Source organism: Ambystoma mexicanum, chromosome 3p (assembly GCF_040938575.1).
Source record: "Ambystoma mexicanum isolate Mex_15411 chromosome 3p, UKY_AmexF1_1, whole genome shotgun sequence".
Taxonomy (NCBI): domain Eukaryota; kingdom Metazoa; phylum Chordata; class Amphibia; order Caudata; family Ambystomatidae; genus Ambystoma; species Ambystoma mexicanum.
The window spans coordinates 1,265,213,941-1,265,234,371 of NC_090925.1; the positions used below are offsets into that span (position 1 = coordinate 1,265,213,941).

The 20,431-nt window shown below is 46.4% G+C and overlaps 1 long non-coding RNA gene across 1 annotated transcript in view; it reads left to right on the plus strand.

Moving 5' to 3' along the window:
• Window positions 1-11,759, plus strand: part of LOC138581438 (uncharacterized) — a 167,107-nt gene extending 155,348 nt beyond the window's left edge. Inside the window, exon 3 of the long non-coding RNA XR_011304552.1 lies at window positions 11,400-11,759. This is a non-coding gene — a long non-coding RNA (uncharacterized lncRNA). The remainder of the gene's footprint in view (window positions 1-11,399) is intronic.
• The last annotated feature ends 8,672 nt before the right edge of the window (window positions 11,760-20,431 follow it).

Here is a 20,431-nt window from a genome sequence, read left to right on the forward strand (position 1 = left end):
CTGAAATTAAATTGTTTAAATGTTGACTCCCTAGACCAGTCTGCTGCCTTTAGGATGTCTTCCAACCTGGCCCCTGCGTTAAATGCCAAAGACGCCAAAGCTCCTCTAATGGAGGGCGCTCCGTAAGTACCAATGTCAATGCCTGCCTGCATCATGCACCATCTAATCCATCTGGCTAGGGTGGCCCCTGCTACGTCCTTGAATGGTTTTCTTAGTGAATAAACAATTGTGTTACTCCCGTAGCTCTAAGAGTCATCTCTTTGTACTTTTTCAAGCACCAGACTGGACATAATTTAGGTTGGTCCAGGAAAGCTGAGTAGGAAACTGTTCTGATACCTGTTTTGGTTCTCTTGTTAATGTGAAATGTGACCCCCTGAAGGGCCAAAGGGTCTCTTTTCTATTTTGAGTGCTCTTACATCTGACACTCTTTTGCAAGCTATGAGGAAGAGCAGTGAAGTGAGCTTTGCCAATATTGCTTTTCTTGTCAAGTGTTTGTTGTCTAGCCAGTTATACAGGACTGTATTCGTGTCCCATGTCTGTGAATATTTGGATAACGGTGGCCTTGACAGTCTTAGGGTGTCCGGCAGATATGGCTGACCTATATGTGTTTAACATTCTGCAAGCTTTGCCTTGTGCTGCCAAAGCCGCTAGGAAATTCACTACCTGCATTACATCTGCTCTAGTGGGATGTATGTGCTGTTCCACACACAAGCTACTCCACCTTGTCCATGCCAATCTGTAGGCATTTCTTGTACCTGGTGCCCACGCTTCCTCGATTAATTTTTCAGCGTCTCCCAAAAGTCCTGACTTTTGCTAGGCCGCCCGGAAATCTCCCATGCAATCAGTCTCAGTTCTGCTTCCTGGTTCAGTGGGTGATTCTCCCCACTGGATTCAGATTCAATTCCCTGAACTGGGGCAGCACCAGTAGCTTGTCGATCGACAATTCAAGAAGGTCCAGGAACCATACCTGACCCCTCCAGTCCGGTGACACTAAAATGATTGTCGCCTGATGTCTCCTGGCCTCTGCTACTGCTCAGAATCATTGTATATGGCAGAAATGTGTATTCCTTGTCCGTTCCCCACTCTTGTTGAAATGCATCTGTTGCCTCTGCTGCTGGATCCGGCCTTCAGCTGAAGAATCGCTTCAGCTGAGTGTTCAGCCTGGATGCGAACAGATCTGTCTTGCATGCTCCTCTCTTTTCCATTAAGGACGCAAATACTGTCCTGTCAGGTTGGCAATCGCTGGCATCTCTCGGGTATCTCAAATTCCAGTCTGCTACTTCATTCTGCAGACCCAGGAGATACTCTGCTGTAATGATGATCTTGTTCTCTAGGCACAAGTGCCAGAAATCCTTTGTTAGCTCTGCTAGCATCCTGGACTTCGTCCCTCCCAGTCTGTTTATGTACCGAACTGCTGAGACGTTGTCCATCTTTAGTAGTACGCAACAGTTCACCTTGTCCTGGGTCCAGCATCTCACTGCAAAGGAGCCCGCCATCAGCTCCAGACAATTGATGTGGAGCTCCAGTTCCTTCCCTGACCACCTGCCTCTTGTTGTCATCTCTCTGCAGCGGCCCCCCCAGGCCCCACAGCTGGCATCTGATTCTATAATGAGGTCCGTGGATGAGCCAAATATCACCCTCCCATTCCAAGCCTCCATGTGTCTGAACCACCACCATAGTTCTGTCCTTGCTTCCGAAGAGATCGGTAGTCTATGTTCGTATGATAACCCTTTTCTCAGGTGTTGGATCTGCAGGCGTTGAAGAGCTCTGTAGTGTAGTGGCCCCAGGAAGATTGCCTAAATGGATGATGCTAGTCTCCCTACTAGTCTGGATGCCTCCCTGAGCGATAACTCTTCGTTCACTATTATTCAGCTGATCTCTTTCTTGATCACATTGACTTGTCTATCGGTAGGCTGATCGTGGCTGTTCTCGTGTCTATCACGAACCCTAGGAACTCTATTGTCTGTACTGGTTCCAATGCAGATTTCTCCCAATTTATTAGGAAGCCCAGCTCTTGTAATAGTTGGATTGTCTTCTCTGATTGCTCTAGCAGTCTCCTCCTGTCTTATCCCATCAGTCAGAAGTCGTCCAAGTATACTATCAGTCTGATCCCTTGTTCTCTGACGTGACCCACTTCTGTCCGCATTAATTTCGTTAAGGCCCAAGGCGCTGATGCTAGACCAAATGGGAGGCATGTGAATTCCCACTTCCGGCCTCCCCACCAAATTTGCAGGAATCTGGGATATTCCCTCGCTATTGGGATTGTCAGATATGCTACTTTGAGGTCTATCCTGACCAACCAGTCTTCCCTCTGCAACATGTCCCTTAATAGATGGATACCCTCTATCTTGAAATGCCTGTATACTATGAATGTGTTAAAACTTCTCAAGTTTATCACTGGTCTCTGCTTCTTTTTGCCCTTGACCAAGAACATATTGCTCACAAACCCGTTCGAGGAGTCAGACACTAGAGCAATGGCACCTTTCTTTTCTAGTTCCACTATCTCCTTGCTTAATAACTCTTCGTCTTCTTCGGTGAACCTCATGGGCTTCAGGTATTCTGCCTGTACTGGTTCCTGCCAGAATTTTAGATGGAAACCCTGTACTGTTTGCTCGACCCATGTATCTCCTGATAACTCTCTTCACTGTTCTAAGAACTGTGCTGTTCCCCCTACCGCTGGGACCCCTGCTACCAGCGGGTGAGTGTGCCTCTCCAGCTTCTGCCTCTACCCCTTTCCCTCGATTGAAAGAAGGGGTTGGGTCTGCACTCTTCTTGATTTCTACAGTCATTTCTGGTTCTATAGTTGGGCCTTTAGGAGGGGAACCAGCTGGCAGAGTGGCCTCTTCCTCTGCCAGCCCTGTTAGGCAGACACCTGTGCAGTTCCCTCTGGGACCACTGCAAAAGATTTAAGACTACAGGTGTTTGGCAGTAAACCCACTTGGTAGCAGTCTGTACCACACAGATTCACTTGGTAGCTGTGGCTGAGCAGTCAGACTTCCCTCAAGAAGAGTTAGGCAGTATACAGAGTATTCACAATAGGTCAAAAGAACACAGTAGAACAAGCAAACACTGACCAGAGCTTGGTGTTAAAGAGATATAATTATTTATTTAAAAACACATCTAATAAAACACACTGGCACTAATATCAAGCAGTTCAAAAACACGGTCACTAAAAGATATACACTCCCTTCAACGATTAGTTAGACAAGTCTTAAGTAAAGCAACACTTATTTTCAGACAGCGGTGAGCGCTTAACAAAGATGGTACTCTAATCAATCGGTTTAAAAGGGAGAGAAAGGCAGAGCAAAGATAGAAACAGATCCCAACACTTTTGGAAGAAAACAGTAGGAGAAGAAGGCAGGTTAAAACCGTAAAGTCAAAGTTAACAAGGCCGGACCCACTTTAAGAGGATCCGGTCAAAATGTGTTCAAGGTCACACGGTTCAAAGTGCCCAAAAGTCTCGCAATAAGTTCAGAAAGAGTTGGACCAAAAAGAAAGGGACCAGTTAGATGGTCAAGGCGGCCAGTCCAGTCCAGAAGGTTAAGGGATTATTATTACCTTGTAGCAATCGTTAGAAAGGGAGGCCTGGCGGACACGGTACCTTAAAATGGTGAGAATATTCCAGCGGGGGCAGTTGTTCCTGGCAGCAGTTGCAAGTCGGTGCTTTGTCCGGGGGAAGAGAGGATCTCGTCGGGGAGGAAAGCAGGAGTCCGTTGCACTGCAAGGGAAGAAACCAGCCGCAGAGTTCTCAATTAAAAGGAGCGGTCCTTTTATTTGCGGTCCAGTGGTAAGTGGCTATCCGGTTGCCGGGGTGCTTGGCACGGGCAATTCGACCACAAGACGTCCTGGGATGCGAGAAAAAGACGGTAAACTGGTTGTGCCCACCAGTCAGGGGAAGAAGACTCTCCAGCCGGAAGATCTTCTCTGTCGTTGGAAAGTGGTGAGTCGGTTCAGCAGGGCTCCACCGGTGGTGTCGTCGTAGCAGGTCGGCTCAGCTTCTCCGTCGTCGGATTTTCAGGTCCTGTGGCGACTTCTGAAGTTCCAGTCCCAAAAGCCCTGCTTTTATGCAGCACACCCCCATTCACTCAGCCTGGCTGTCAATCAAACATGCTAAGTGGTGAGCCAGTCGGCTCACCACTTGGGCCAATCATACCAGAGTGCGACTTGAGTTACCAAGGTAACTCAGTCCAGGGTGCCTAAACCCCCTCCGACACCCCCTGTGCATCCCAGACAGAGTGGCACCACTTTTGGAGGCTTCTGTGGAGAAGCCCGCCAAAAGTGGAACAAAGGCTCGACCTTTGGTTTGGAGTTACAGAGGCGAACACAAACGCCATTTTAAAACCGAGTTCTGGCAGAAAATACCAACCGGTGAATTAATATTAAATAAATAAACCGGCGGTATGTTCGAGGCTATAAGGATTAAATAATTAAAGTTGGTAGCCTCGAACAATGGGAAAATCCCATAGAGATATATTTGCGGTCGAATATAAAAAGTAGTATCCACTGCCACCAGCCAAAACTCGATCAGGGGGGACAGAGACGTGCCCCCTCGAACCACAGACCCCGGGGCAATCGAATTGCCCCAACCAGTACGTCCACAATATGATGGTTTGTACTGGTTTCTGTTCATAATTTGGGACTAGCAAAGCCAATGGTGACTTTACATGCCCTGGGAGACAGAAGTAGGCCCAGGGTATGGAATCTATGTTGGGGGGTCACTATGACACCCCTGTGTTACTGCACGGAGGATGCTGTGTAACACACATAAGAAAAACATATGAGACCCTATGGAGTAAAAGACCCCATAGCACATGAAACACATTAACATTCAAAGCAACACCATAAATCATGTCCAAGAGTGAGAGAAAAAGAGTCTCATTCTTGGCAGGAAAAAAAAACGAACTCCAGAAATCCAGCAAAGCTGCTGGGGGACTCACTAGGTTAGGAAATTCAGCCTAAACAGAGAATTCTCCCTAACAAGCCCTTCCAAAAACCTTATGGTCAAAGACTTTTTAATGATGCCTGTTCCATATATATCACAGCGTAAGCATTTGCAAACTTTGCCATCTCCTTAATAAACACATCTCCAAACAGTTTTCCTCTACTGCTGGATGTTGATTCTGCCATAGCTAGTTTGCTCATTTTGGGCTCTATTTTGATGAGGATGGACCTCTGTCGTTCCATTGTCAGGGCGTTGTTAGCATTGCCGAGTAGGCATATTGCCCTCTGCGCCCAGCCCACTAGTATTTCCGGCTCTACTTTTTTGCTCTGGCTGTCTTACCTCTTCTGCCATCTGCCAAATATTTGTTTTTCAGCCTAGGACATCTAGGCATTTATCCTGGCACGATCTCCAGGATCTATCTTTCCCCTTCTTGATGTCCCTGCCGCAGCGACCATGAAGGATAGCATCTTCTCATCTATTTCCTTCTTCTCATCTATTTCCAGAGCCTCTTCCATGTTTTCTGGCACTTGGGGCCTGCTGCATTCTGCCTGTAGTTTGCTCCTGGCCTCCTTGGACAGGGTGTTACAAATTCTCTTCTTTATGTAATGTGCAATCTTGGCGGGGGGCTCCCACTACGCCGACCTGGGATGGATGAGAGAATCCGGGTCAAATACCTAGCCCATCAATTCCTCCTCCCTCCATTCTTTTCCTTTTCTTGGCAGTCTTAGGCTTGTCAGGAGGGCTTGGGGGTGATACATTATGCTCTTCTGAGCTTTCCTTGGATGTCTCGTTCCACTCTTCCTCCTCCACGTCCTCTGAATAGGATTCATCATCCGTGTATTCTTTACCTGTCCTCACCATGAACTCACTATTTTCTCACCACCTCTCTGCTTGCGTGGTGTGCCCCGGGGGGGTGGGGGGGGTTCGGAAGCTGGGGGTCTTTCTGGCTGTGTTTGTTCCCCCTTGCCCCTCTTGGAGTCTCTCCAGGCTTCTCCCCCCAGGGCCTCCATCCCTGGGAATAAGTAATATGGTCCTTCACCAAGCTCTTACCTTAGGATGTTGCCCCCAGGCCTGTGCCCAGTACACACTGTACTAACTGGCCCCTGTTGGAGGCTACCATTGCCTGCTGATATGGGGTTCCTCATAATCTTCACTGGAGCTTTGCATTTTTGTACTGCTAGTGGGTTTTTGTAGGGTTCTTGGACTTGTACCTGTCAGAAATCTGCAGTTTAGGTGGGTCTGGGTTACTTTATATTTTCAGTTTATCTTGGGTCTGTGCCCGTTTTTGTGCTTAGCACTATCTCTTTATTAGCTGCTGGCTTTCTTGCTTGATATTAGGTGCTTAACACCTCCACCAACCCTCTCCCCTGTCGGCTTCTTTATTGATCAATAGGTGGCGCTCAGGTGTAAACTGCTGACTTTTCTAGTCAGCTTGTGTAGAGCAACACCTCCGGTGCGTTGCTGTGCGTGCTCTGTTAATTTCGGTATGATCTAATCCGAAATCTCTACACTGATTGATGTCCTCGCTCCACCAAATGGTTAGGATTGTGGTGTCGTCACTGTTAGTTGATATGAGGATGAGTCCTCTTTTTGTTATCACTGTTTAGTGGGCTGCGTCCCACGTGTTGGGGATGGGCGGGGTTACCGCCAGAACGGGCAGTTAGAGTCAGATATCGTTTGATTAAAGACGTGTTGCACCCCAGCTCCTGCGTCGCGGTATCCTTGCATGTATGAGAGGATACACGAGTGGATGCGTGAGGAGGTCCACCATCACGATATCACAAGGATTGTGATCACTGAGTGCTGGAACCTCAATTGGTCCCGTTGTGGTCAGGATCACTTCCGGACCGCAGTGCCCCCTTTCCGAGGAACGGAGACGTTGCCTTTGCAGGAGCTTTCAGCCCCATCGCAAACGTTCTACAAAGTATATATACTTTCCCTGCTGACTGCGAAATGCTCCGCCACAGTCTACTCGCTGCGCTTGCGCTGTCTTGTAAAGTTATCTATGCAACTATAACGAAATCACTCTCATACATATATATCATATTGTACGGTGTTAAAAAAGCATTTAAATGGCTGCCCGAGTAGCAAAAAAAGAGGAAAGACAGAGGAATGTAGAGGAAGATAAGGAGCATGGTGCAATGAGATTGGTTATAAAAGGACACATGGTTTTGTTGACATATCAAAAATGGACTACACACAAAAGACTATGGGCCTGATTCATGGAACGTTTTCCTATGGGATTGCATCATCATAAAACACTTCCATGAATCAGGCCCTATATCTGGGAAATGTCATTTTTAATGTGTAATTTTGGTTTGTAACTGTTTTTTATGCTGCTCGAGTTTCAAGTAAAGAGAGAAAGCATAATCCGAGCCTTCCGTCTTAACATAGAATGACATACCAAAAGAAAATTACAGTCAGCAGTCACCCCGTCACCCACCTTTCTCCTTAAGCAGGTACCTTCAAAGTCCAACCGCATATCTCTCACCTCACACATTTTTGGCTAGTGTTGCCCATCTTAAAATTAGCTGATTGACCCGTAATGCCCCCTATACTCCCATTCACTGCATTGGGCTGTTCACCCGCCTTGGCAACACAAAAGGTTGAGAGCTATGGAACCTACAGCACCCTAAATGGCAGCTCCTCCAAACTTATATATTACATCTCCAGCATGACCATTCAACAGTCTTCTTTAAAGTGGCCACTCAGTAAACTGATAATCAATAGCGTTCCATATAAACTGGGTACAAGTCTATCAGGCAGAATAGGGGGTAGGGAATGTGGGTGGGTGAGGCCAGTTGGCTGGGGGTTAATGTGTTGGGCCTTGTTGCAATAACAAATGATATGATACAAGCTGTCATACTACTGAGGTATGTGTAAGAGAAAACCAATAAAGTCTTCTGTTAAAAAAAAAAAACTTCCATCTAAACCTGGTCCATTTTTTAAAGTTTTACAATAGTAACTTCACGTTTTTATCTAGCACTTCATGCCAAATGCCTCCCTCTCCGAAATGCTGTAATAAGTGGTATTAACCAATTTAAAGGTAACGTAAAGTGGTTTTGTATAGCGCATCTCTGAAATTTGTGGTGACGTGCAGTGTTGCCAAACCAAAAGAGAGTGTGGTGATAAGGGTGAGGCAGGTGCATGGAGTGGAATCTGGACTGGCACCGGGAGAGCATCCTGATGTCCATTGGGCATTTAAAATCCTTGGAAGCCCCAGGCCATAATAGGCTGGCTAGCATGGTGCCCATAAAAGACCCTGAAATATGGGCACACATCTTAGAGGTATTATTCAAGAAGGTTTGTGAGTCTCATTCCATCCCAGACTCCTGGAGACAAGCATTTTTGATCCCAGTCCTTAAGAAGGGTCCACTCACTTTGCCATCCAATTATCGATAGCTGTCCATGTTGGACGTGACAGAAGATTTTTGCATCTTTGGGGGTCTGCAGGCTCCAGCAGTGGGTGGCAGCAAAGCATACCTTGGAGGATTTCCAAACTTGTTTTAGACCTACCTGCTCCACCATCCATAATTTATGCAGGAGGCGGTGGAGCAAATCGGATACGTTGGGATTCCCTATGTAGCTTGTGCACATTTTGATATAATTGCGCTCTGACACAAAGGTGCGGATCACGCTGGATGGAGTAAGACACTTTTATGGACTGGATAAACATCAACAGGGGGATGAAGCAAGGTTGCTTGCTCGCCCCCTTATTATTCAATCTGCAGATGGCCGACCTTTCCGCAAGACTGAGGTGTGAGGCTCATTGCCCCCTAGGATAGGGAAAGTACATGTTGCTTCACTGATGTATGTGGACGAGATGGTCCTTCTTGACCATACAGACACCTGTATGTTGTGATCTATTAGAGAATTGTGGTGTCCAGTCAAAGGGTCGAATACATTGTTTCGAATGACAATAGAATCGAAACAAAGGACTGAAAAAAAAGGACTGAAAAAAAGGTTGAATGCCTTTTTTTAAATGTATTTTTATTTTTTGGCTTCCGTATAGGAAAAAAAGTGGTTTTACACCAAAAACGTGAAAAAAATAATTATAGATTTGACCTTTTTTTCCAGTCCTTTTGACTTGAAACTATTGCATTCAAATCAATTACAGTCGACCCTTTCACCTACAACGAGAATTGCACATGTATGCTAGGGAGAATGATCTCGTGATCAATCTAGAAAAAACAAAGACAATATTATGCACAAACAGGCCAACTCGAAGGTTGCTATTATTATTGGGGCAAAGCACTATCGAATAAGGTTGAAAGTTATACATATTTGGATCTTGAGCTAGGGAAAACCAGGAGATGCCTGGAATTCATTGCTGCAAAGAGTCGGAGGGCAGCCCAGCTGACAGGGCTCTTTCATAACTTTGCAAAGCATACAGCAGGCTATAGCCCTGCTGGTTTGAGGACATTTTATGTGCAAGGTTTCTGTCTGTGCATACTTTATGGATTGGAGGCACTTGCCCTGACAGAGCTCAGTTGGCTCAATGCCTTGGAGGGATGATTCTGGAAAAGAATCTTAAATCTCCCCCAGGCAGTTTCAATTGACCTTTTATGATTGGAGCTTGGCTTAACATCATTGAGGTTCTTGGTCCTAAGACATAGAGGAGATTTGTATTTGAAAGCAACCAATCTTCCTAAATGCCCTGTATTAGGCCATATGGCCAGGAACATTGAGAATGAGCCTAGAGTAAAAGCTACCAACGTTGCAGTGCTAAATAAAAGGCTGTTTGAGCTCATTGACTGGCCCCATGATACACACAATAGTGGCAATTATTTTAAATGAAATAAAACCTTTAGAGACAAAATCTTGTTATGGGACTGGAATCTCGATTATGCCCACCTAGAGAAGCTAAAGTCCTATCAGTCCGTGTCATGATTTTCCATACTTTTATGACTGCCCCAAAGGTATTTATTGGAATGCCCAGATCCGGAAGTAAGAGGGTTGATTTTAAGGTTGCATATCAACTAACTCCTGGTTCTGTCGGTTACATGGCCTAGGTTTGAACTCTCGCAGGAAAATAGCACATTCTCGAGTCCCCAAAACATGTTATGACCGAGTGTAAGCAATTGGGCAGTATTTATATGTGTTATCTGGAACCATTTGTAAGTGATTATGACACAATAAAGAGGGAGGAGTTCTGGCATTACTGCCTGAACTCAGGGTTGGTTCGACTACACATTTCACTTTATCGGATCTGGTTAATAGTGGTTAGGCTCCTGAAATGTGAGAGTTTGTAAAAAGGAACATAAATATGTTGGTTTTTATGTTTTATGATTGCATTTTAGTATATATTTTAGTATGTTATTGGAAATGAATTGTGTAATTTGTATCTATCTTAAACTCTATGTGTTTAGTAATGGGTGTATATTTGTTTTATGTGAAAAAGCTCTTTTTGAGCTAAGCACATTAAAAGTAAATAGAATAAAAAATAAGGGAGAGGCAGGTACTAAACATATGGCATTGATGAGTGCGAGTCGGGTGTACCAAAGTCCTGAGTGCTGGTATGGCTCGATGTGCTTTGTGTCCTTGTAAGCCGTACTATCTAAAAGTATAAATTCATGATATATGAATAGAAGTGCTGGGACAATGAGAGTCCCTGACAGAGCGCCATATGTGATAGAGCTAAAGATGTAGCAGGTTGTGCAATGAGCACTGGGCTGCTCCCCAGGGTGACTGTGGTTGGGATTGTGCTGGCATGTAGTTTCAAGATACTAGTAGAAAGGTTGAGGAAGGGGGAGGTGGCCTAGGGCTCCTGGGGAGTCCTATTAGAATTTGAAGGCAATACTGAATCAGTAGAGTTCAAGTTGTGGCGTTCTCCATCTTGATGAGGTGTTGTTTCTGTCCAGGGTTCCATTTATATGATAATTGTGGGTTGGTGTCAGTGTCTTATATGTGATGGGGAGAAAAGGTTGGGGGCTGACCCAACTGGGGGTTCTGACCTCCAACGTGCTATTGATTTAAGTGTTGTGCACAGGCATTTTACACATGTCAGTGAGTGAGACTCCATTTTATCCTGGTTTCAGAGGGTATTGCTCTGATAGGTCTTTGTGTCCAGAATTGTGCCAGCTATTATGTATTTACATTCTAAGTTGTCCTTCCCGTGGGAGTTGTAGGACCATTTCTGGTGGGTTTTAGAGTCACAGCCTAGGGGACTAGGGGTTGAAATGTTTGCTTAGTCTGCTCTTCAGAAGATGTCATGTTAGTGTTTGTTTTGTAGTTTACTGAGCAGCCAGATTTTGAGAGATTTTCTGAAGACTATTTGATCTTTGTAGAGTCACCTGGTGTAATGTATGAGAAAAGCATGCAGGCACATACACTCACTGAGCTAACCACAATGCATATCAGGCATATAGTCTACTGTATTGGGAAATAGAGCTAGCAGTGTATTCAAAGAGTGTACTGAATGCTGGCAAACTTACACTTACACTATGTTACTTTGCAGAGCGACTTGGATCGATACAGAGTTGGGATTTTCCACCAGCAAACATGTTTATGCACTGAAGGTTCAAGAAAGGTAACGTCGCCTTCAGTGACCATCCCGCCAGATAAAAGGTTTGCACCCAGAATCAACAGCATACTCATGTGAAGAGGTTCCTAGCCTGCCATATCTCACCTACACGTTGACTCCAGAGAGGGGCAAAGGCCAGTTCAGTGCTGTCTAGAGAAGGAGAGGTGCCAGGTGCTAGGCTGAACAGGTCCTTGATGTGGCGTGTTCGAGCTTGAGTATCTAGGAACGTAAAATGTGTGATTTGTGTATTTGTGATTTATAACTTGCATTCTTCCCATTCTACTAAATTTCTGCTTTTTCCATGCTATCTGTTAATTGTCAAATAAATGCAAGTATGTTATATTCTGGTTTTGGCATTGTGTGTCACATAAAGTTCCAACTTGCAGGGGAAGAGAGCATGTTATTTTGTGTTTGGGCTGGTCCCAGGAACAAGCTCACACCCTTTTAACAGAACAACTGGGCATTGAGTTCAATATTTTGGTTGATTGGAAAGAGAAGGATCTTCAAGGTACTCTGTTTATCAACTTCTGAAGGATTAAGGGCCAAGTCAACTCTCCCAGAGTTCATATGTGTGCAGGTTGCACACAGATGTCAGAGGTGAACGCTTAATTGGTCCGAAATCATGCAACCAGATATCATTGGGTTGAAAAAATAAATCTGCCTACACTACCCCTCCGCTGCAATTCCTATGCTCGTTCCTGAGTGAAGGGACATCTTTTAAACTTCAGGCTTGACTACCCCCAGGCAATACCGAGCTCAAGGCCACAAATACCCATGAAAAGTACAACACGCCTAGGAAGCTGAGGACCTCCTTGGAATTCATCATTCAAGCATAAACATTTAAGTCTTGGGTCTATGAGGGCTAGCTGCAGGGAAGAAAAACGTTGCCAAATACTTAAATTACAATAGAGGTTGTGAGGTGAGGGAAGTGAATCGGGATAGAGAGAAAACAAGAAGGGAAAACTGTAGCTTTAGATGCAGCTGCAATTGATGTGCCTGTTCTGTATAAGAGAAGCTTTCACTTCTACTGCCCATACAGACGTGCTACCTCTGCTGCACTAAACCTATTTCTTCTGTTTGGGGCTGAGTGTGGGTACTAGCCATGGTCCTGACTCTGTAGCAATGAATATGATCTTTTGTTAGCTGGGCCCTTCTACCCCATACTACATTTAAAGGTTTCAGATCAGTCATACCTGCACAGATGCAATGGCAACTGTTTCAGCATTGGCGGTTTCCGCAGTCCCTTCCAACATGGCCACAGGGTTCGTCCCTGCTGTGTGTGACGGGCATTATGCCAGTAATGTCACAGGCACCTCATTTGAACCGTGTTATTATCCGCGTACAGCTGTCACCGACATATCCTAATCCTAGAGCTGCACTCCCAAGAGGCCACTCCTGTTTTCCTTGGTTGGCCCGTTTTTCCTCAGATCTTCCAGAGTTGTTCTTCGTTTCTCCTTCTACTTTCCCCTTTGCTCCTCTGCCTCCTAGGAGCCATGTATTTGTGGGTCTCCCCATTTTATTGTCTTTTGGATTCCTCTTTCCTGGACCCTTCCTTTTCTTCTTCCCTGCATCCACAATTTGAAAAGAACTCGAGACCCACCTTTTCAAAGAGTCTTTTCTCCTCAACAACTAGGCCATCACGTCGCGCCTCGCGCCACCTGACTCGCTAGATGCTGCACGCCCCTCTCCTCCCTGCCTCTCGGTACAGCTGTACCTCTCCTCTGTCCCCCTCTGTGCCCTAACCCCCACTGTGTCACACCGCGGGGAATCTGGCGGCTGTGGAATAGGTGGAGATTGCGTCCGCCTTTACTGGCACCATCACGTCCGAGGAAAACGTGAGGTGTCGGTCTAGTTGTTTCCTGCAGCCTCCCGACACCGGTATTTATACATTTCACTTCCGGGGTCGGGTTGCGTTGCAACGTACAGTTTTCGTTCTGTCTCTTGCCTGCGCTATCTCCGTTTGGTATTCCCTTTCTGGTTATTACTGTTTTCTTCCTTCGTTTCCTCCCCGCCTGTTTATCTGGTCCTCTTAATATTCCCTTCCACCCTCCCGTCTTCCGTGAGTGCGCTTCCCTTCGTTTCTTTCAGTTTACTATTTTCCTGGCTACCCTGGTTCCTTCCTCTCTCCTTCTTTTCTTTTCTCTCCACTGATTTCCCGGTTCCAACTTTTGCCTGCTTTTCGGATTGCTCTGCCTCGCCCATTCCTGCGTGGATTTACCGGTTGCTCCTCCCGTGTATCGACCACTGCCTGCTTTTCGGATTGCTCTGCCTCGCCCATTCCTGCTTGGATTTACCTATTGCTCCTCCCGTGTATCGACCACTGCCTGTATTTCGGATTGCCTTGCCTAAACTTTTCTAGCTGAAGTACTTACGGCTTCACACTTCCTATCGCTATCTGCCTTTCTTGTCAGCACCTCCACCCCCGCTGTGTTAGATCCGTTCCTACTTCACTACAGTATCCTTTGGAGTCATAATACTCGAGCTTCCTTCAGCTGCGGAATTTCATCTCTTCCGGGGTTTTTTATGCCTTTGGCTTTTTCCCCAGTACTCGGCGGCTGCGGAGGGTTGCCACAGATCACCCTTTGGGTGTCACTGTGGCGTCCTACCTTGGTCGCCTTCATCTACAAAAAAAAGGAGTAAAGACTCGAGCAAAAGACAACCCAACGCTGTCACAACGCCGGAGACTTCAAGGTGAGGTGGAAAGGGAGGAAGGGGAGTCGGGGGCATATTCGGAAGAAGAGGATAAGTTAGACCGGACTGACAGTAGTTTGCAACGCCCAGAATCAGATATGGCTACGCCGCAACAGGTCCAGGAATTGATTGCGGCGGTTCAAAGCCTGAACTTGGAAGTTCAAAACCTCAAGAGCGCCAACGTTGCGCTACAACAAAGAGTAGCAGAGCGGGATCCACCCACTGCTGACTTACCCCCTTTGCCACTGGTGTCTGGGAAGTTTGATGGGTCGCCTAAAAGGTTACAAGAATTCTTGGATGCCTGCCACCTGCATTTTTCTTTTCGGGCTCATGCCTTTTCTACGGGTCATGCCAAGGTGGGATATATGATAACTCATATGTCTGGCAATGCCTTGGCTTGGGCCACCCCACTGGTTAACAGAACCGAACCGGTTCTCCAGGACTATGATGCTTTCAAAACCCTGATGAGACAGACATTTCTACGAACCGAAAGCACCTACATGGCCTCTGAGGACCTCTTAGATATCAGGCAAGGAAGCTCTGACCTGATGTCCTACATTACCTCGTTTAAGCAGGTCGCAGCAGAAGCTGGGTGGCAAGAACAGGCCCAGTATGCCATTTTTCGAAGGGGTCTTCGAGAAGAGTTGAAGGATGAACTTGCACGTATTGAACGTCCCCTAAACTTTGCAGATTTGATCACTGCAACACTTCGGATCGACTTCCGACTGTCCGAACGTCGAGCGGAGCGCCGCAAGATCAAGAGTGGTGGTGCCATGCCCCTTGTCCTTCCTTCCTCGATGCCACCTCCCTCTACACGTCTTTCACGAGAAGAACCTATGCAAATCGGAACCACTCGTTCCCCTCTCACTACTGAAGAACGCAGACGACGAAGAGAAGGAAATCTATGCATGTATTGCGGATCCTCATCTCATTTACTTCGGGATTGTCCGTCTGTTCCTCCCCGGCGCTCGGGAAACGAGCACCCTCGGTAAACTTAGGGACTTATTACCGAGGGAGTGACTCCAGTCCCTTTGTTACTCTTTCAGTCACTACTTCAGACCGTTCAGATGAATCAGATGATGCCCGACTCATGGTAATGACCGTTACTCTTCTGATTGGCAAGAACTCCATTCAAACCCAAGCACTCCTTGATTGCGGGGCTGCTGGGAACTTTATGGATACTCATTGGGCAGAAAGCCAGGGCTTGTCACGGATTGCCAAGACGGAAGATCAAAAGGTGGAAGGTGTTGATGGGGAACCTTTGAGCTCAGGCCTCATTACTCATGCCACTGAAATCCTCACGATGCACATCAGGCAGCATTCCGAACGTCTTTCTTTTGACTTAATCCGAGCGGCCCACTTTCCCCTGATCATTGGCATTGGATGGTTACGTAAACACAATCCCACCATAGACTGGTCCAGAAACCTGTTGAGTTTTCACTCCGAGCACTGCAAGACAAACTGTTTGGCAAAACCCACTTTTTCTACCATCCAAACCTCCTGTGGAGAAGAAGAAGCAAAGACCATTCATTGTATACCCGCCTATCTCCAAGAATATACCGAAGTGGTTACGGAAAAGATCCCTTTGGAACTACCCCCCCACCGACCAGAAGACTGTAGCATCGATTTACATCCAGGTGCTTTGGTCCCGTTTTGTCGGATGTATCCTTTGACGGTACTAGAAAGACAGTTTCTGCAAGACTACCTTGATAAGAATCTGGCCAACGATCTAATCAAATCCTCCAAATCCCCTGCAGGCGCTTCTTTGTTTTTTATACCTAAAAAAGACACCCAGGAGCTACGACCTTGTATAGACTACCGGGGGCTGAACAAAGTTACTGTCAAGGACAGATACCCGATGCCCCTGATCTCAGAAATCATCCATGCTGTAGAGGCAGCCACGGTGTTTACCAAACTAGATCTCCGTAATGCATACCATTTGCTTAGGATCCAAGCAGGGGACGAGTGGAAGACGGCGTTCAGAACCCCTTTCGGGTTATACGAGTACCAAGTGATGCCCTTTGGCTTGGTGAACGCGCCGTCTACATTCCAACGTTTTATGGACAGACTCTTTTCGGATCTCTTAGGTCACTCAGTCATCGTATATCTCGATGACATTTTGGTCTTTTCCTTCTCTAAGGAAGAACATGTTGCACATGTCAAAGAGGTGTTCCGCAGACTCAAAGACAACCACCTTTCAGTCAGGTTGGAAAAATGTGAGTTTTCTGTGACATCTATCTCGTATCTTGGTTACGTTCTTTCCTCAGAGGGGATATCGATGGATCCTCAGAAGGTTAAATCTATCTTGGACTGGCCGTCCCCTAAATCTGTGAAGGAGATCCAAAGATTCCTAGGATTGTCAAATTTCTATCGGAAGTTCATTCCGAACTTCTCTCATTTAGTACTCCCGATGACCACACTCCTTAAGAAGTCCTCCCTACCATTTCAGTGGACTTCTCAAGCTGAGAAAGGATTTCTACAACTAAAACAGGCCTTTTGCTCCGCTCCCATACTAAGACAATCTGATCAACACAAACCCTTCATCGTGGAGACGGACGCGTCTTCAGCTGCTGTAGGAGCAGTCTTGCTGCAGGAATTTCAGGGTGAAGAACATCCAGTGTCGTACTACTCTAGGACACTGAATCCTAGCCAGCGTAATTATTCTGTTATAGAGAGGGAACTGCTGGCCATGAATTTAGCTTGCACTGAATGGCGACATCTCCTTCAAGGTGGTGAACACCCTTTCACCCTTCGTACAGACCATAAGAATCTACAAGTGTTGCGTCAATTTGAGTGTTACAATACTAGGCAGGCTAGGTGGGCTCATTTCTTTGCTCAATTTGACTTTAACATAACCTACATCCCGGGAGAGCAAAACGTTGTGGCTGATGCCCTGTCCCGACGTAGTGACTACTTGTCAGAACAGGAAACCACCGTTGAATTAATGTTTGCTAGATCTCCCTGTATCGGTTTGGTATCGACTTTCCTACAACAGGTCAAGGATGATTCAAGAGAGAGATTTGAAGATGAAATGCAGGGAGAGAAGCCGGAGTACGTTCTGAAGGATGGGCTGTATTTAGTCAACGCAAGGTTATACTTGCCAACCACATCCTTGAGAAGGACGGCATTGTTCTGGTGTCATGATACCAAGATAGCAGGTCATCGTGGAGTAAAAAACACTCAAGATCTCTTATCGCGTTATTTCTTCTGGCCAAAGATGAGGGAAGAAGCCAGACTGTACGTACAATCTTGTATCACCTGTCTCCGTAACAAGTCTTCTACCCAAAGACCATTGGGATTGTTGGAATCATGCCCGGTTCCCACAGGCCCGTGGACCACATTATCTACCGATTTCATAGTGGAATTGCCCGAATCTCAAGGATGCACCTGTATAATGGTGGTCGTTGATTCTTTTACCAAGATGGCACATTTTACACCATTACCCGGAGTGCCTTCAGCCTCCAAGATGGCAGGAGTATTTCTCAAAGACATATTTAGACTACACGGTCTGCCTACCAAAATCATTTCTGATCGTGGCACCCAATACACTTCGCATTTTTGGGCAGCCTTTTGTCGGCGGTTGGGCATAGAAAGAGCTCTGACCTCTGGGTTCCACCCACAATCAAATGGTCAGACGGAACGTCTCAATGGTACATTAGAGCAGTATCTTCGATGTTTCGTTAATCAACAACAAGACGATTGGGTCCAGTTGCTTCCTACTGCTGAATTTTCGTACAATAATTCTTCCCATTCTGCCATCGGTACCAGCCCTTTTTTTTGTACTTACGGGTTCCATCCCCGTATTTTTCTACCCTTGACTGACATAGAGTCCTCAGTCCCTTTTGTTGAAACAACATTAGCAACCGTAAAAGAGGCCCAAGACCGGGCTAGACAGGGACTCAAAGATACACAAGACAGAAACAGGCTCCAAGCCAACAAACACCGGAGACCTGTCCCAGATTGGACAGTCGGTTCTAGAGTGCTTCTCTCCACTAAATTCTTACCACAGTGGGTGCGTCCTTCAAAATTGTCACCTAAATTCATCGGACCATACAAGATAACACACGTGGTTAATCCGGTGGCCTTTCGTCTCCTATTACCCACACAACTACGCCGAGTGCACCCAGTGTTTCACACCTCCCAACTAAAGGCATTTGTTGAAGACAAATGGCTTCGGACGAAAGGGAAGGTATCTGTACCTCCGGATCCCTCTAAAGATTTTTATGAGGTCTCCCGCATTTGCGACTCTCGTTATCATCAAGGTCGATTGGAGTACCTAGTCCACTGGAAAGGCTATCCAAGCTCTGAGGACACATGGGAACCCAGATCCCACTTACGTACCCCCTTCCTTCTACGACAGTTCCATGTCAAGAACCCTTCTAAACCTGGGGGGGTGGACCTGGGGAGGGGGCATACTGTCACACCGCGGGGAATCTGGCGGCTGTGGAATAGGTGGAGATTGCGTCCGCCTTTACTGGCACCATCACGTCCGAGGAAAACGTGAGGTGTCGGTCTAGTTGTTTCCTGCAGCCTCCCGACACCGGTATTTATACATTTCACTTCCGGGGTCGGGTTGCGTTGCAACGTACAGTTTTCGTTCTGTCTCTTGCCTGCGCTATCTCCGTTTGGTATTCCCTTTCTGGTTATTACTGTTTTCTTCCTTCGTTTCCTCCCCGCCTGTTTATCTGGTCCTCTTAATATTCCCTTCCACCCTCCCGTCTTCCGTGAGTGCGCTTCCCTTCGTTTCTTTCAGTTTACTATTTTCCTGGCTACCCTGGTTCCTTCCTCTCTCCTTCTTTTCTTTTCTCTCCACTGATTTCCCGGTTCCAACTTTTGCCTGCTTTTCGGATTGCTCTGCCTCGCCCATTCCTGCGTGGATTTACCGGTTGCTCCTCCCGTGTATCGACCACTGCCTGCTTTTCGGATTGCTCTGCCTCGCCCATTCCTGCTTGGATTTACCTATTGCTCCTCCCGTGTATCGACCACTGCCTGTATTTCGGATTGCCTTGCCTAAACTTTTCTAGCTGAAGTACTTACGGCTTCACACTTCCTATCGCTATCTGCCTTTCTTGTCAGCACCTCCACCCCCGCTGTGTTAGATCCGTTCCTACTTCACTACAGTATCCTTTGGAGTCATAATACTCGAGCTTCCTTCAGCTGCGGAATTTCATCTCTTCCGGGGTTTTTTATGCCTTTGGCTTTTTCCCCAGTACTCGGCGGCTGCGGAGGGTTGCCACAGATCACCCTTTGGGTGTCACTGTGGCGTCCTACCTTGGTCGCCTTCATCTACAAAAAAAAGGAGTAAAGACTCGAGCAAAAGACAACCCAATGCTGTCACAACGCCGGAGACTTCAAGGTGAGGTGGAAAGGGAGGAAGGGGAGTCGGGGGCATATTCGGAAGAAGAGGATAAGTTAGACCGGACTGACACACTGTATCTCCGTTGTGTTTTTACCACCGAAAAGCGCCCTGTTATGCATCTATAATAATGTACACCTCTGTAAAGCGCTTCGTTATGTATCTGTATTAGTGTATACCTCTGTAAAGTGCTATGTTGCTTCTCGAAGCTAGGGTAGCGCTCAATGAATATCATAATAATAAAACTGTTGTCAAGGCGTTGCATCTCTTTGGGCATACTAGTACCATAACTCTCAACTCACATGCTTTTGGTGGGTGTCACCCGCCTTATAATCAACTTACTCACCTGCCAAGTCCCCTATACACTGTGAAGGCATCATGAAGCAATCCTCCTCCCCACAACCCTTATACTCAGCTGGAACAGGTACTCGGCTGTGGAAAGGATGAAGTAAGGGGAAAAGGAGCCCAGAATAAAATCACAGGCTATTTTGGAGCAGCACTGGCCGAGTCATCTGATGCACTCCATGGAGCAGCCCCACCCTCACCTCCAGTTGCTCAAGCAACTAGGCCAATTTACTCACATATTTAGTGATTCCAAAATTGATTTTTTGGATTTATCAATTTCCATTACGGATCGAGGTTTCAAGACCACAACTTTCAGAAAGGAAACCTCTGTTAACTAAGTTCTTCACGCACAAAGCTGACATAAAAAGACAGTCAATACCAATATTCCCAAAGGGGAATTTATTTGGGCAAGGAGAAATTATTCATGTCATGCATGCTGGACGCTACGCTCGTAGAACAGCTAGACCGTTCTACTCCAAATGGAGGCTATTCGATACGTTACCGGGAAAACGACGTTTACACTTTTCACGTCGCTAACTTCACGTGACTTTTGCTTCGTCACGTGAACTACGGT